Consider the following 12558-nt stretch of genomic DNA (forward strand, 5'->3'; position numbering starts at 1 on the left):
GAATATTAAGATATTAAGATATATTTGTTCTTATATTTTCCCCTTTGTGTTCATGCTACAGCCTACAAACCGGGATCATTGAAACTCTTACTACTTGATTATATATAATAATATATATATATTATTCAGGGCAATGCCTAGAACACTGCTGGTACTCAAAACACACTGGGGAAGAATACTGTCCCTATCATATTTCTGAAAGTACTTAGAGTTAGAACAGTATTTCTTACCGTTTGGCTTCTATAGTTGGAATTGGATTGCCAAGAAATGCTATTTTGACACCAAGCACTGGCCATCTGGCTTTATAAAGAGTACAGGCATGTGGCAACACACATCCAGAAACTACATGGCAACAAAGGAGAGGCACAAATCGGTGGAATTCAGAAGTCAGCCCTGAATAAACTTTGTAAATTCTAACCCAAGAATTCCACTTGCAGCATGCTAATCCCACAAGCTCCTTAAATGAAAACACTTAGGGTTTTCTCCCTTTTATCTTGGTTACCAGTATCCTTTCAGGAACCTAGAAGTCTCTCCACCACTGTGATTTCTGTTGTCTTAATGTTCTGTTCAAATGCCTACCTCTTTCTTAGCATGGCTGGGATTTCTTTTTCAGCTATATTTCTCTTTTAGGCTGAAAGTTTTACTTCAAGCTGCCAGTTGGCCACTTTTCCACAATGTTGTAGCCCTTACGCTCCCCATGCCTGGTTTTTACAATCTAGTTCACCTGTTTGACCAAGTATCTTTGCCAAGTCAAATACAAATAGCAAACCTCCCCATGTCTTTTTTTTTAATACTTTAAAAAATATGTGTATTTGTTTTACACATGAGCGTTCACCTGCATGTATGTATATGTGCCACTTAGGCACAGTGCCTGTGGAAGCCAGAAGGGGGTGTCAGCCACTAGAGATGGAGTTACAGGTGATGGCTAATAATGTATGGGTGCTGGAAACCCAGTATTGATCCTCTGAAAGAACAGCATGTGCTTTAAGCACCGAGCCATCTCTCCAGAGCCAAACTTTCCAGTAGTAAATATTTTGCCCATCTCAAACTGCCCCCCTTAAAATAAGAATCTATACTTAGTTCCTGTATGGTAGGCAGAGGAAAACCTCTAGAGGTGGCCATGTCTCTGTTAGTTTACACAAGAAACTCTCACACATGTACTTAAGGTTAAGGACCTTGAGGAGGGCAGATTGCCTTGTGTTCCCCAGTTGCATCTAACCTCTAACCACAGAAGTTAGACACTTCCCAACTATGCTAAATTTTTTTGTGCACTCCTGGGGGTGGGGGGACCCAGAGCCTAACACATATAGGTAAGCACTTCACCACTGAGCTATAGCCCCAGTCAGGACTGGGGTTAGAAAGAGCAGAGGATGATTGCACAAAAAGTCACAGGCATGTGGCACTGCTGGTTTGGGATGAAGAAACTGGGTCACAAGCCAAGGACTGTGATTATCTCTAGTGAAGGTTTCCACAACTGGGCTACATCCCCCAGCCCTCGTGGTTGTCTCTAGAAGCCAGAAGGGGCAAGATTATCCCCTAAACGGGTCCAAAAGTGTACACCCCCCCCCCCTTATACCTTTATTTTAACCTGCTGAGACCCAGTTTGGGCTCCTGGTTTAACAGCAGGATAACATTAAAAGATCCAGTATGGAGTCTGAGAGTATGATTAGTGCTGGTTCCTACTGCCTTTCATATTCTGTGTCCAGCTCTGCAAACAGCTTTCGGGTATTTGGCATTTGATTGTCACCGGTCCCCTGAGATCAGATTTTCCCCCACTGTGCGGTCACGTCCATACTCAAACTTTAGATTTGGAATCTTTTTCAGTTTAGAGCTGTTCGGCCTGTACAATCATCCACATATGCAAATTGGCATGCATACAGTCAGGGGATGATTATAAAGGCACAAAACCATTTTCCTGATTAGATTTCTCCTCCTCAGACCCCTGTGGGGATCTCACTCTTCTCGCTCCCATCAGTCACCTTTCTCTAAATAGCAGCTTCTCCTCCATAGGGACCTATGCCCCAAGGCTCAGAACTAGTGCAGGTCTGTTTCACAAGGGAAGGGAGGAGTCTGCTGGGTTTGATCCTCCCCCTTCCTCCTCATCTCATACTTTCAGAAGGAGATCCATGATCCTTCCCCAGTCTCTGTATTTGTGTCGTCTGTATCTACTCTCTCTACCTCCTTTTCTGCTACTGAAACTGCCCTTGATTCTGACTCCAGACAAATCCGATAGACTCTGCCCAGGGAAGACATCAGCTCACTCCTTAGCATTCTCTCTACCCCGGTCTCAGTGAGATCGTCTTTTCTCTGGAAGATTCTGAATCTACTTGGTGTCAGGCTGTTCACTATGTCCTGGTCTTTGAGAGCTCCCAGCTATCTCTTCCCTCATCTCTCCTCAGGGAAGCCTTTCGCAAATCCGCCTCCCCACCCCCATCCGGAGTACCACAGCTGTCCCCTGTTCTCACTGAACATGAGCTCCTTCAGGGTCTTCTTTTTTTCCCTTGGGGACCCTGTTTCAGCTTTCCTGAAGATTCATGGTGAGTGGATTTCAAAACTGATGTTATCAAGATGAGAGTAGCGGGTACTGCATCTGTCAAAGCCTTCAAGGCAGGGAAACTTCTGGGAAGAGGAGAGGAGGTAGATGCAAAATCACAAAATGAGCCTCCTGCAGCCCTCCCTTGTGGCTCGCACTTCCAGAAGCCTCTGGTTACCCGCTGTGGGCTGTACTCTGAAACTGACAGCATGTCCTGGCTCTTTCCAGAAGGGAGATGGCATGCATTATTTATTACATGGCATTTATTACGATGTATTACCCTAAGTACTATTGTTTCTCTGTTATTGTGCCTTTAATTTCCTGTAAATTAAACTTCGCCCTCGTATGACTGAGTAGGTGACAGCATGCTAAGGGAAGAAGAAAAGCAATAATGCCAGGAGTTCGGGTCTGGGAGTCTAGAATAGCAGTAACAGCATTAGCAGAAATGAGGTGATCAAGAATAGACTAGGCATGGGAGGGGGCTGAAATACCACTATGGACTGTGGTGGCTCCTGCCTACAATTCTAGCATCCTGAGGCAGGTGGAGCCTGTGAATTCAAAGCCAGGCTGGCCTACAGAGTGAGCCTTTGTCTCAAAAGCTTTAATAATAGCAGTTATTATTATTAATGGGTTATTAAATTGTTTCCAGAAATGGGAATTAAGAATGTCCTGAAGTTGATAGACGTACATGATATTTGCCCATTAGTCAAATCTGTTTTCTACTCTTCTCTTTCTTCAAGTGACCCACACCCAGCCAAGTGCCCACCTATTCCCGGTGTTCAGCAGACCTATGAGATACCTCAACTTTGTGATCCTTTCTAGATCTGTCTAGATCAGGGGTACTGTCTAGTCAGAGGTCTGAAGGTATCCCACACTGACTCCGTTGAGTGTGCCCCACAGCATGTTTTCTAGACAGCCTCCTTCCCAAGTTCCCGAAGGCTCTGACTTAGAGTTCCTTCACTTGTAGCTCTAACCTTTACTCTCAGCAATCACTTCCTGCTTTATTTACAGAGCCTGGGCCATGTTGCATGACCTCTGTTTTCAATGCAAATTCTCCACCCCATTTTTTTCTTCTTCGCATGAATTTAATCTGCACTGTCTTCGTTAACTTCAGTGGTCACCCTGACACATCTGGGACTAGGGAAGGAAGCTGCTCAGTCGCCCATAGGTCAGTCCTCCATTGGATTGACCTAGAAAGCAAACTAGAACACGCACCTTTGACATGTTTTGTCCACTTTAGGTCTTTCCTTACTCCTGGGTGTCTCTTTCTCCATTGTCTCTCCCAATCTTAGTGTTTCCATTTGGCCTAAAGTCTATTAACATATCCAAGTCTCCTTTATCCTTACACACTTTTGAACTTCACTTAGATTCCTTTAAAGGAACCTTATCTTATTCCTTTCTTATGTCTTATTCCATCAGAGGACAGCTTGCAGGAGTCATTTCTCTCCTTCCAGTAGACGGGTCCTGGCAATTTAACTCAGGTTGTTAGGATTGGCAGCAGGTGCCTTTAACCACTGAGCCTTCATTCCGTTTGTGTTAGTAAGTATTCAAAACTTTACAAGTTCATGTAGTGTCTTGGTTTGAATTCTTGAAATGTTTTGTTTGTGTTAGTATCAGGTATACACACATTCCAAGTTCCTTTTATTGTATTGTATCTTTGTTTTTTTTAATTTTTTTTTCCTGTTTATTGTATCTTATTTTACGTGGGATCATACTTAGTTACTCAGATTGGCCTCCAATTTGTGATCCTCCTGCCTCAGTCTTCTAAGAAGATGAGTTACAGGGGTGTACCACCATTCCTGTTCATTCTCTATTTTCATGTCAGTCTCTAAAATCTCCTTTTTCTATAAGTAACAAATTGCTTGATAAATTTTTCATAAAACTTTTATAAAAGAACAAATTATAATGTAATGTTGCTTTGCTGTTGTCTGTTTCCAAGGAGTTAAATCGTAAATATAAATTCACTTAGAGTTGCCTTTTGGTCACTAGCCAGGGTTTTCTTCCTTTTTTTTTTTTTTAGTTGTTTGAGACAGAGTCTCCTATGGCTTAGGCTGGCCTTGAACTCTTGATCCTCTTGTTTCTTGTTTCTACTTCCCAATGATGCTGGGATCAACAGGCTTGTGCCACTATACCCAGATAAAAGCTAGGATGTTACAGATATTCCCAACAGCACGTATACCCATTGGAGGCTGTCAGCAAGAGTCACTGACAACCCTTACAGCAATGGGCATATATGCTAGCATGAGAAATAAGTAATCAAGGTAGAAATGTGGAAGGTGACATGAAAACACTTCTTTCCTTATTACTCAAATTCAGTCTTCCATCATAAGTATATTTACTTTGTGTTTTAGAACTTTCTAGTAAGAGAGGTGATACTGTCTTCTACTAGGTACATATACTTTTCTGTCTCCTTGTATTCTAAAAGGTAAGCTTTTACTCCTATCCCACAATAAACTGCCTCACTATTGTTTTGTTTGTTTTGAGACGTGGTCTCACTGCATAGCCTTGGCTAGACCATAACTCACTATGTAGACAAGGCTGGTCTTGAACTCACAGAAATCTACCTACTGATGCCTCCAAGTGCTGAGGACAAAGGCATGGGCCATCATGCCTGGTGGTCTAATCCTGCTTAGTTAGAGAACCTGCACAGAAAATAATGAAAAGTATTGCACTTGAAGAACTAAGGAATCAAATATTTAAGACATGTCATGTGATGGTTTCCATATGTTTGGCCCAAGGAGTGGTGCTATTAAAAAGTTTGGCCTTTTTTGATAAAGTGTGTCACTCTGGGGTGGGCTTGGAGACCCTCCTCCTAGATGCCTGAAGATGTCCAGTCTGTTCCTGGCTTCCTCAGGATGAAGATGTAGAACTCTCAGCTCCTCCTGCACCATGCCTGCCTGAATGCTGCCATGCTCCCTGCCTTGATGATAATGGACTGAACCTCTGAAACTGTGAGCCAGCCCCAATTAAATGTTGTCCTTATAAGGCCTTGACCACAATGTTCATAGCAGCTCTATTTATAATAGCCAGAAGCTGGAAAGAACCCAGATGTCCTTCAGTAGATGAATGGATACAAAAATTGTGGTAAATTTACACAATGGAATACTACCCAGCCACCAGAAACAATGACTTAACCAAATTCTTAAGGAAATGGCTGCATCTAGAGAATATCATCCTGAGTGAGATAACCCAGTCACAAAAGAACAGACATAATATGCAGTCACTGATAGTGGGATGCTAACCCCCAGAGGCTTGCACTTCCCCAGAAACAACTCACAGACTGTGTGAAGTCCAAGAAAAAAACAAAACAAAACAAAACAAAACAAAAAAAGTCATGCTCAATCCTTACCCACCAAGAACACATTGACAAATTTCGGGTTACACCCTATATTACATGTACTGTTTGCTCATTTAAAAAAAAAAAAATCTTTACACACCAAGAAAACTTTGACTATTTCCAGGTTACATCTTGTTTTACATGTACTTTATGCTCATTGTAACTAGTAAGATCGTAATCACACTATCAAACCTTTAAAAAAAAAAAAACAAGTACTGACAAAAATGTATTGTATACTTTTATGTAAAAATGCTTAAAATCTGTACATTTATCTTTGTTTTTTAAAATAAAGTTAAAAAAAAAAAGAGTTGCCTTGGTCATAGTGTCTGTTCACAGCAATAAAACCCTAAGACAGAAGTTGGTACCATGAACTGGGGTATTGCTGTGATAGGCGTGACCATGCTTTTGTTCAGAAGAATGTGGATTTGGGGACTTTGAATTTGGAAAGCCGTGGAAGGCTTTAAATGGGACTTAATGGGCTATCCTAGTAGGAATAGGGAAGACTTTGTTATTGAGAGTGATTTGAATTGTGCCAAAAACTTGGCCCAAGAGGTTTCAGTGGAGAATTTTTGTATGTGGTGAAGAACATGGCTACTTTTTGCCTTTGTCCAAAGAGTCTGCCTGAAGTTAAGATGAAAAGATTTAAATTAATTGCTTTGAAAAAGGAAGTCTCAAAATAGCCTGGTTTAAGTTCTGTTGTGTGGTAACTAAAGTTCACTCTTATGAAGATCATTTTAATAAAAAGAAGCAAGTTGAGAAAGGAAAAATACAAAATATATGCTTCGAGTATTAAAGGGACACCAGAAAGTGAAATGGAGCTGAACCCAAGTTCAAGAAAATTAAGTTGAATTAGGGGAGTAATGACCTTGGGGCAAGATCCCACCCAGCTAAATTAGCTCCAGGCAATTTAGTATAAATTATAAATTAATCCCAGAAGTTAAAGACAAACATCTCTGAGTTCAAGGCCAGCCTAGAACAAAGCAAATTCTGGTGAAAAAAAAAAAAAAAAGCTTAAATCCAGGTGTGGTGGTATACACCTTTGATCCCAGGAGACTGGCATCAAATACAGAGCAAGATCCAGGACAGCCAAGCTTAGGCAGTGAAGAAGTTAGAAAAGAGGAAGCTAGTGATAATGTAATAGAACAAGGGGGGGGGGGGGAAGTGGCATGTTCCAGTTCCTGCAAGCAGCAGAACTCAGCAGCCTCAGCCGTGTGTCTCTGGCTTTATATTCAAGAGAAGCAGACCACTGGGACAGTTGATGCTGGTCGGCTGGAGCTGAGAAATTAGCAGCAAGTAAGAAGAGACCAGCATCACTGAGGTGAAATCTTCTGGGAAGTGTTTTCTGAGAGCACAAAGAAGCTGTGTTCCAGAGAGAGCCAAGGCTGTACCTCATGCTGCAGCTGTACTTGGTAATGTGTAAGAATCACCCAGGTGGTGCTGGTTTTGGAGGCATGAAGGTGTCATGAAGAACAAATATTAGGAAGAGTTTTAAAAATTAATTTTATAAAAACAAAATTTGGCTCTTGCTCCTCTCTTGCTCTTGCCTTCCTGCCCCCACTCTCTTCCCATTCCCTACCCACCCACCCCCATGTACTCGTGGCCGGCCTCTATTTCTCCTCTTCTCCCTCTCTCTCTCTCTCTCTCTCTCTCTGCCCCTACTACCCTCTCAACTCCCCTCCCCATGACCTGAATAAACTCTATTCTATACCATACCAAAAATAAATAAATAAAATCAAAATCAAAATTTGGCCATGGATAATGTCATATAGTTCTGTGAGTTCAAGATCAGCCCATTCTACATAGTTATTTCCAGGCCAGCCAAAGCTATAGCTTAAGACCCTGTCTCAAAACAAAAGAAAAACTACCACCACCACCACCAACCCCTTGCCCCCATCCACACGCAAAATATGATAAAGCATAGTAGTGATCCTCTGTATTTGGAGAGGCTGGGCAGGGCTAATCTAGTCTACAAAATAAGGTCTTGCCTCAACCGAGGGCTGGGCCAGAGAAGTGGCTCAGTAGCTAAAGTGTTGGTTCTGCAAACCCGGTGACCTGGGATTCAGTCTCTATTTTTAATAGTACCATAACTATTTATTTATTTTCTCTGTTTTGGTTTTTCGAGACCCCAAAAAGGTTTCTCAGTGTGACCCCGGCTGTCTTAGAATTCACGCTGTAGATCAGACTGACCTCACACTCAGATATTGCCTTTCTCTGCCTGCAGAGTGAAAGCAGGGATTAAAGACCCTTGCACTACCACCCGTTCACAATAATTTCTTTCTTTCTTTTCTTTTTCTTTTCTTTTTCTTTTCTTTTTCTTTTCTTTTTCTTTTCTTTTTCTTTTCTTTTCTTTTTCTTTCTTTCTTTTTTTTTTTTTTTTTTGGACAAAGGGCTGTATTTTTGGTTGATAAACAGGCATTCTAAAGGCATCTAAAGCATCTGGTCTTCTTCTGACCTCAAAGTAGCTTCACACCACACCAATAAGAAAGTTCATTATCTGGAGTGAGTTGGCTTCTCCAAACCCCAGGACACTTTGCAGAACAGTTGGCACAGTCTTGCCGTAGTCACCCGGTTTCGTGGTGCCAGGAACGGTCACCCCCTCCTCCATGGCTGGAAGCGGGAAGAAATGGTCAGAATCACCCCTGGGGTTGCTCTTGACACAGTCTTCACAGGTCCATTCTTCCAGTGTATACTCCAGGCTTCGGGGAAGCACCCTTTCGTCCCCAGCCCTGCTCCTAGTCAGCCCAGTATGGGCCTTGTCCAGATGGACCGATCCTGTAATCCTGCCACTCAGGAGGCTGAGGCTGGCAGAGTTTGGAGCTAGCATGTTCAAGAAAGGCCCTAGCATGCACCAGAAGCTCTGGATTCAATCCCCAGAACGTCGCAAACCAGGACTGAGGGTGCACACCATCAAGCTGACCTGGGCTTTGAGGCTTGTCCTTCAGGGCCTCAGGGTTCATCCTCCTCAGCAAGAAAGAAAGTGTGAAAAGTGCCAAAGAGACCGACCAAGGTCAGGCCCAAGAAGATCCATGTGTGTCCCTCTCACTGAACTGACGGTGTGCCGGAGGGTTGGAACATGGCAGGTAATGTGGTTTGCAAGCATGCAGCAGACTGTCAACATATTCCCTGTGGAAGCACCGCTGAGCCATGAGGGACAGGATCACATCATGGCGGGAGGCATGGCAGCATCCAAGCAGACGTGGTGCTAGAGGAACCAGGAGTTCTACATTCTGATGGGAAGGCAGCCAGGAGATGGTCGGAGTCCACAGGCAGCCAAGAGGAGGCTCTCCTTACAATAATTTGATAATTAAAATAAAAAGGGGCTTGGGATGTGATTCATTGCAGGCACATGCCTAACATACTGAGGGCCCCAAGCTTAAAAATAAAAATAAGACCAGTACAAAACTTAAACTTAAAAATCTTTTAGCACTTTGCCAGTGCTTACCTTAGGAACAATGATGTCATAACGACTCAGATGAAAGGTATTTCAAACATCTGGCATTTTTATCCTCATTCCGTAGAAAACAGGAATAAAGGAAGCGACTGTGGAATGTGGCTAGTCAAGCTAGAGTGCTAGTATGCACGAAGCCCTGGGTGAGAGGCTCAACAGTACATATGCTGTGTGTGTGAACACATCCCTGTAATCCCGGCACTCAAGGGCCGTGGCAGGTGGATCTCTATGAGTTCGAGCCCGGCCCGGTCTACGGAGTGAGTCTAGGACAGCCAGAGCTAAACAGAGAAACACTGTCTTGAAAAATCAAACCATGGGCTGGAGAGATGGCTCAGTGGGTAAGAGCACTCACTGCTCTTCCAGAGGTCCTGAGTGCAATTCCCAGCAACCACATGGTGGCTCACAACCATCTGTAATGGGATCTGATGCCCTCTTCTGGTGTGTCTGAGGACAGCTACAGTGTACTTAATATATAATAAATAAATAAATCTTTAAAAAAAGAAAAAGAAAAATCAAACCGGAGGAGGAGGAGGAAGAGAGAGAGAGAGAGAGAGAGAGAGAGAGAGAGAGAAGAGTTCATATTCTGCTTGTTTAGTGGATTGGGGCAGGGGGCAGCCTAGACTTCAAAAGATACCATCTCTAAGGAAATGGAAATATCCATTTGACCACTACTTCTGAAGGCTTTGGCATGCAAACACAGTAGTCATAGGAACCTGGGCCCATTTGAAAAACTAGATGATTCTTGTTCTCTGGGTGTGTTCTTCCCCAGGAAAGTGCCAGCCAGAAGAACCATCCACTTTGGCTCCAGAAAAAAGAGGGTAACGACCCTGAAGAGCCACCTTTTGGAGTTTCTAACAGCTTTTGACAGCAGCAGAGTGTGCCATACCTGGAAAGAATGGTGATCTAGAAAAAGTGTAAGGCTAACCGAGTCTCCTCCACAGGCTGCCAGGGAGCAAGGTGGGCTGACGTATACCTCTGCAGTGACGTATACCTCTGCAGTGGGACACTTGCTCAGCATGTCTGAGGCTCTGAGTTTACTCCCTAATACTGAAAAAAGAAAAAAAAAAGTATAGTGGGTGTGCTCGCCTCAGCAGCACATACGCTAACATTGGAACAATATGGAGAAAATCAGCATGGCCCTGTGCAAGGACGAGTGGGAAATGCGTTCCTTTTTTCTTCTTTTGAAGACTATAGCGGGAGCTGGAAGGCGGGGACTGCCAGCAGTGGGTGATTATATCAGGGAAATTCAAAAACAGAGAAGAGTTTCATTTCCCCTCCATGCTTTGGCTAAGTTCTGTTTTATCAAACAAAAGTAGTCTCCCGTCTTCGCTAGCTATCTCTGTGGTAGTTAAGGATGACTTACGACGATAGAGAAACCATGGGCTACCGCAAAAGTTCACTTGCTTGGACTGCAGAATTGAGTTTAGGTTTCCATTAGTGTAGGGGCTAACGTCCATCACCTGCAGTGGGGATGAGCTAACGTCCATCACCTGCAGTGGAGTTTGGTTCCAGAATCAGATTTTGTTTTCTGTAGACAGTGTCTGGACTAAATGGCTTTTTAAACTAGGCCGACTTCAATTTTGCAGCTATCCTCCTGCCTCAGCCTCCTACACCTGGCATTTCTTAAGTGTTTATACATTAATTTTAAAAAAGATTCTGTTACATAGACATGACATGTTATCACCGATACTACCTAGGCCATTGTGTAAATCAGAATACTATATAGCACTAAGAACAGAGCCCTATGTACATAGAGAGGGAGAACCAGAATGTTATAAAACACAATTAAATGAAATAAACGAAACTTACTCAAACCAATGTGAAAAACCCCTCAATAAACTTTAGCATTAAGATCCCGTGGCACATTAGCTGAGTGGCACCGCGGAACAGAAGAGGGCTTATTTTAAGAATAAGCAGAAGATACAGCTTTGGGACTACAGAAAGTAAAACGTGTCACATTAGCATATTAAAGAGTGAAAATCTTAGAGGAGAAATGGTGACACACACATTTGTCCCAGCACTTAGGAGGTAGAAAGGCAGGAGGATTTCTGTATTCGAGGCTAGCCTGGTCTATAGAACAAGTACTGGGACATCTAAGGCTACACGGAGAAAAAAAAAGAGTGAACTTTTTGGGGGAAAAAAAGAGTGAACTCCCAAGCCAGTCCATAGTAGTCTGCCTATGGGGCCTAAGATAGGAGGATCACAAAGTCTAAGCTAGCCTAGGCTACCTGGCCTACACTGAGGCTCTGCCCCCAAAGGGGAGGGGGCAAAACTCCAGAGTCATTTTGGGCTTAATAAAAGTCAAAGCACAGCGAAGGCCTAACCAACCACAACTTCAGTTACATCTTCCTTACATCAGGTCTCCATCTGATACTATCCATATCTATTCAAGATGTAGCTAATAATTCAGAGATAAAATGGTATAGATACCAAAAACAGACCATACACCTGTCGCCCACCTGCTTGTATGCTGAAGCAGGAAGTTTCCAAGTTCAAGGCTAGCCTGAACAACGAACAGACCCCTCCCCCTTGTGCACATGGGAGGAAGACAACTTTACTGTGTGTGACTAAAATGCATGTGTGAGTTCAGGCAAAGGTCACACATGTGGGGGTCAGAAGACAACCTCAGGTGTCTTTGCCTCCTACCTTACTTACTAAGATGGTCTTTTATTCACGGCTATATAAGCTTGGCTTACTGGTCTCCAAACTTCCAGTGAGCCTCCTGTCTCCACCTCCCATCTCACCATAGGAAATGTGGGACTACAGATGTGTGTCACCACATCTGCCTTTATGTGGATTCTGGGGACTCAAACTCACAGCCTCACAATTGCATGGCAAGCACTTTACCCACTGGGCCATCTATTTCCTCAGGCCCAAGAGGAGAGATTTTTTTTCATTGGATATAATTGATCTAGTAATCCAACTCGAAAACCAGCAGTCAACTAAGAATTATTCATTGAGGTTCAAAAAATGTTACCAGACAGCGTTCCTGTATAGGAGCAGTCACCATTTGGTAAAATACCATTTGATGTCTTCAAAATGAGACCTTTGCACTTCTCTTTCTTCTGTTGGGCACACCTGGCGTGCTTGCTGCAGCCTGGACCTTTACTTGTCATCTCTACTTCCTGTTCTGTGAGGACTGCCACCCAGTCCCGCTGCTGCCGGCCACCACCACCACCACCCCGCCCCCACTGTGATGACGCAGGACTGTGCAGCATTTCCCGCTAGACACTCCTGCGC

At 43.4% G+C, this 12558-nt stretch overlaps 1 pseudogene across 1 annotated transcript; it reads right to left on the reverse strand.

Annotated features, from left to right (window-relative positions):
- Positions 1-8360: 8360 nt before the first annotated feature.
- Positions 8361-9016, reverse strand: LOC308427810 (tumor necrosis factor receptor superfamily member 17-like; annotated as a pseudogene). Its single transcript has 2 exons — positions 8776-9016; positions 8361-8642 (listed from the first exon to the last, which is right to left on the reverse strand). The product of its transcript is annotated as a tumor necrosis factor receptor superfamily member 17-like (transcript).
- Between the last annotated feature and the right edge of the window lie 3542 nt (positions 9017-12558).

Source organism: Micromys minutus (assembly GCF_963924665.1).
Source record: "Micromys minutus genome assembly, chromosome: 1".
Lineage (NCBI taxonomy): Eukaryota > Metazoa > Chordata > Mammalia > Rodentia > Muridae > Micromys > Micromys minutus.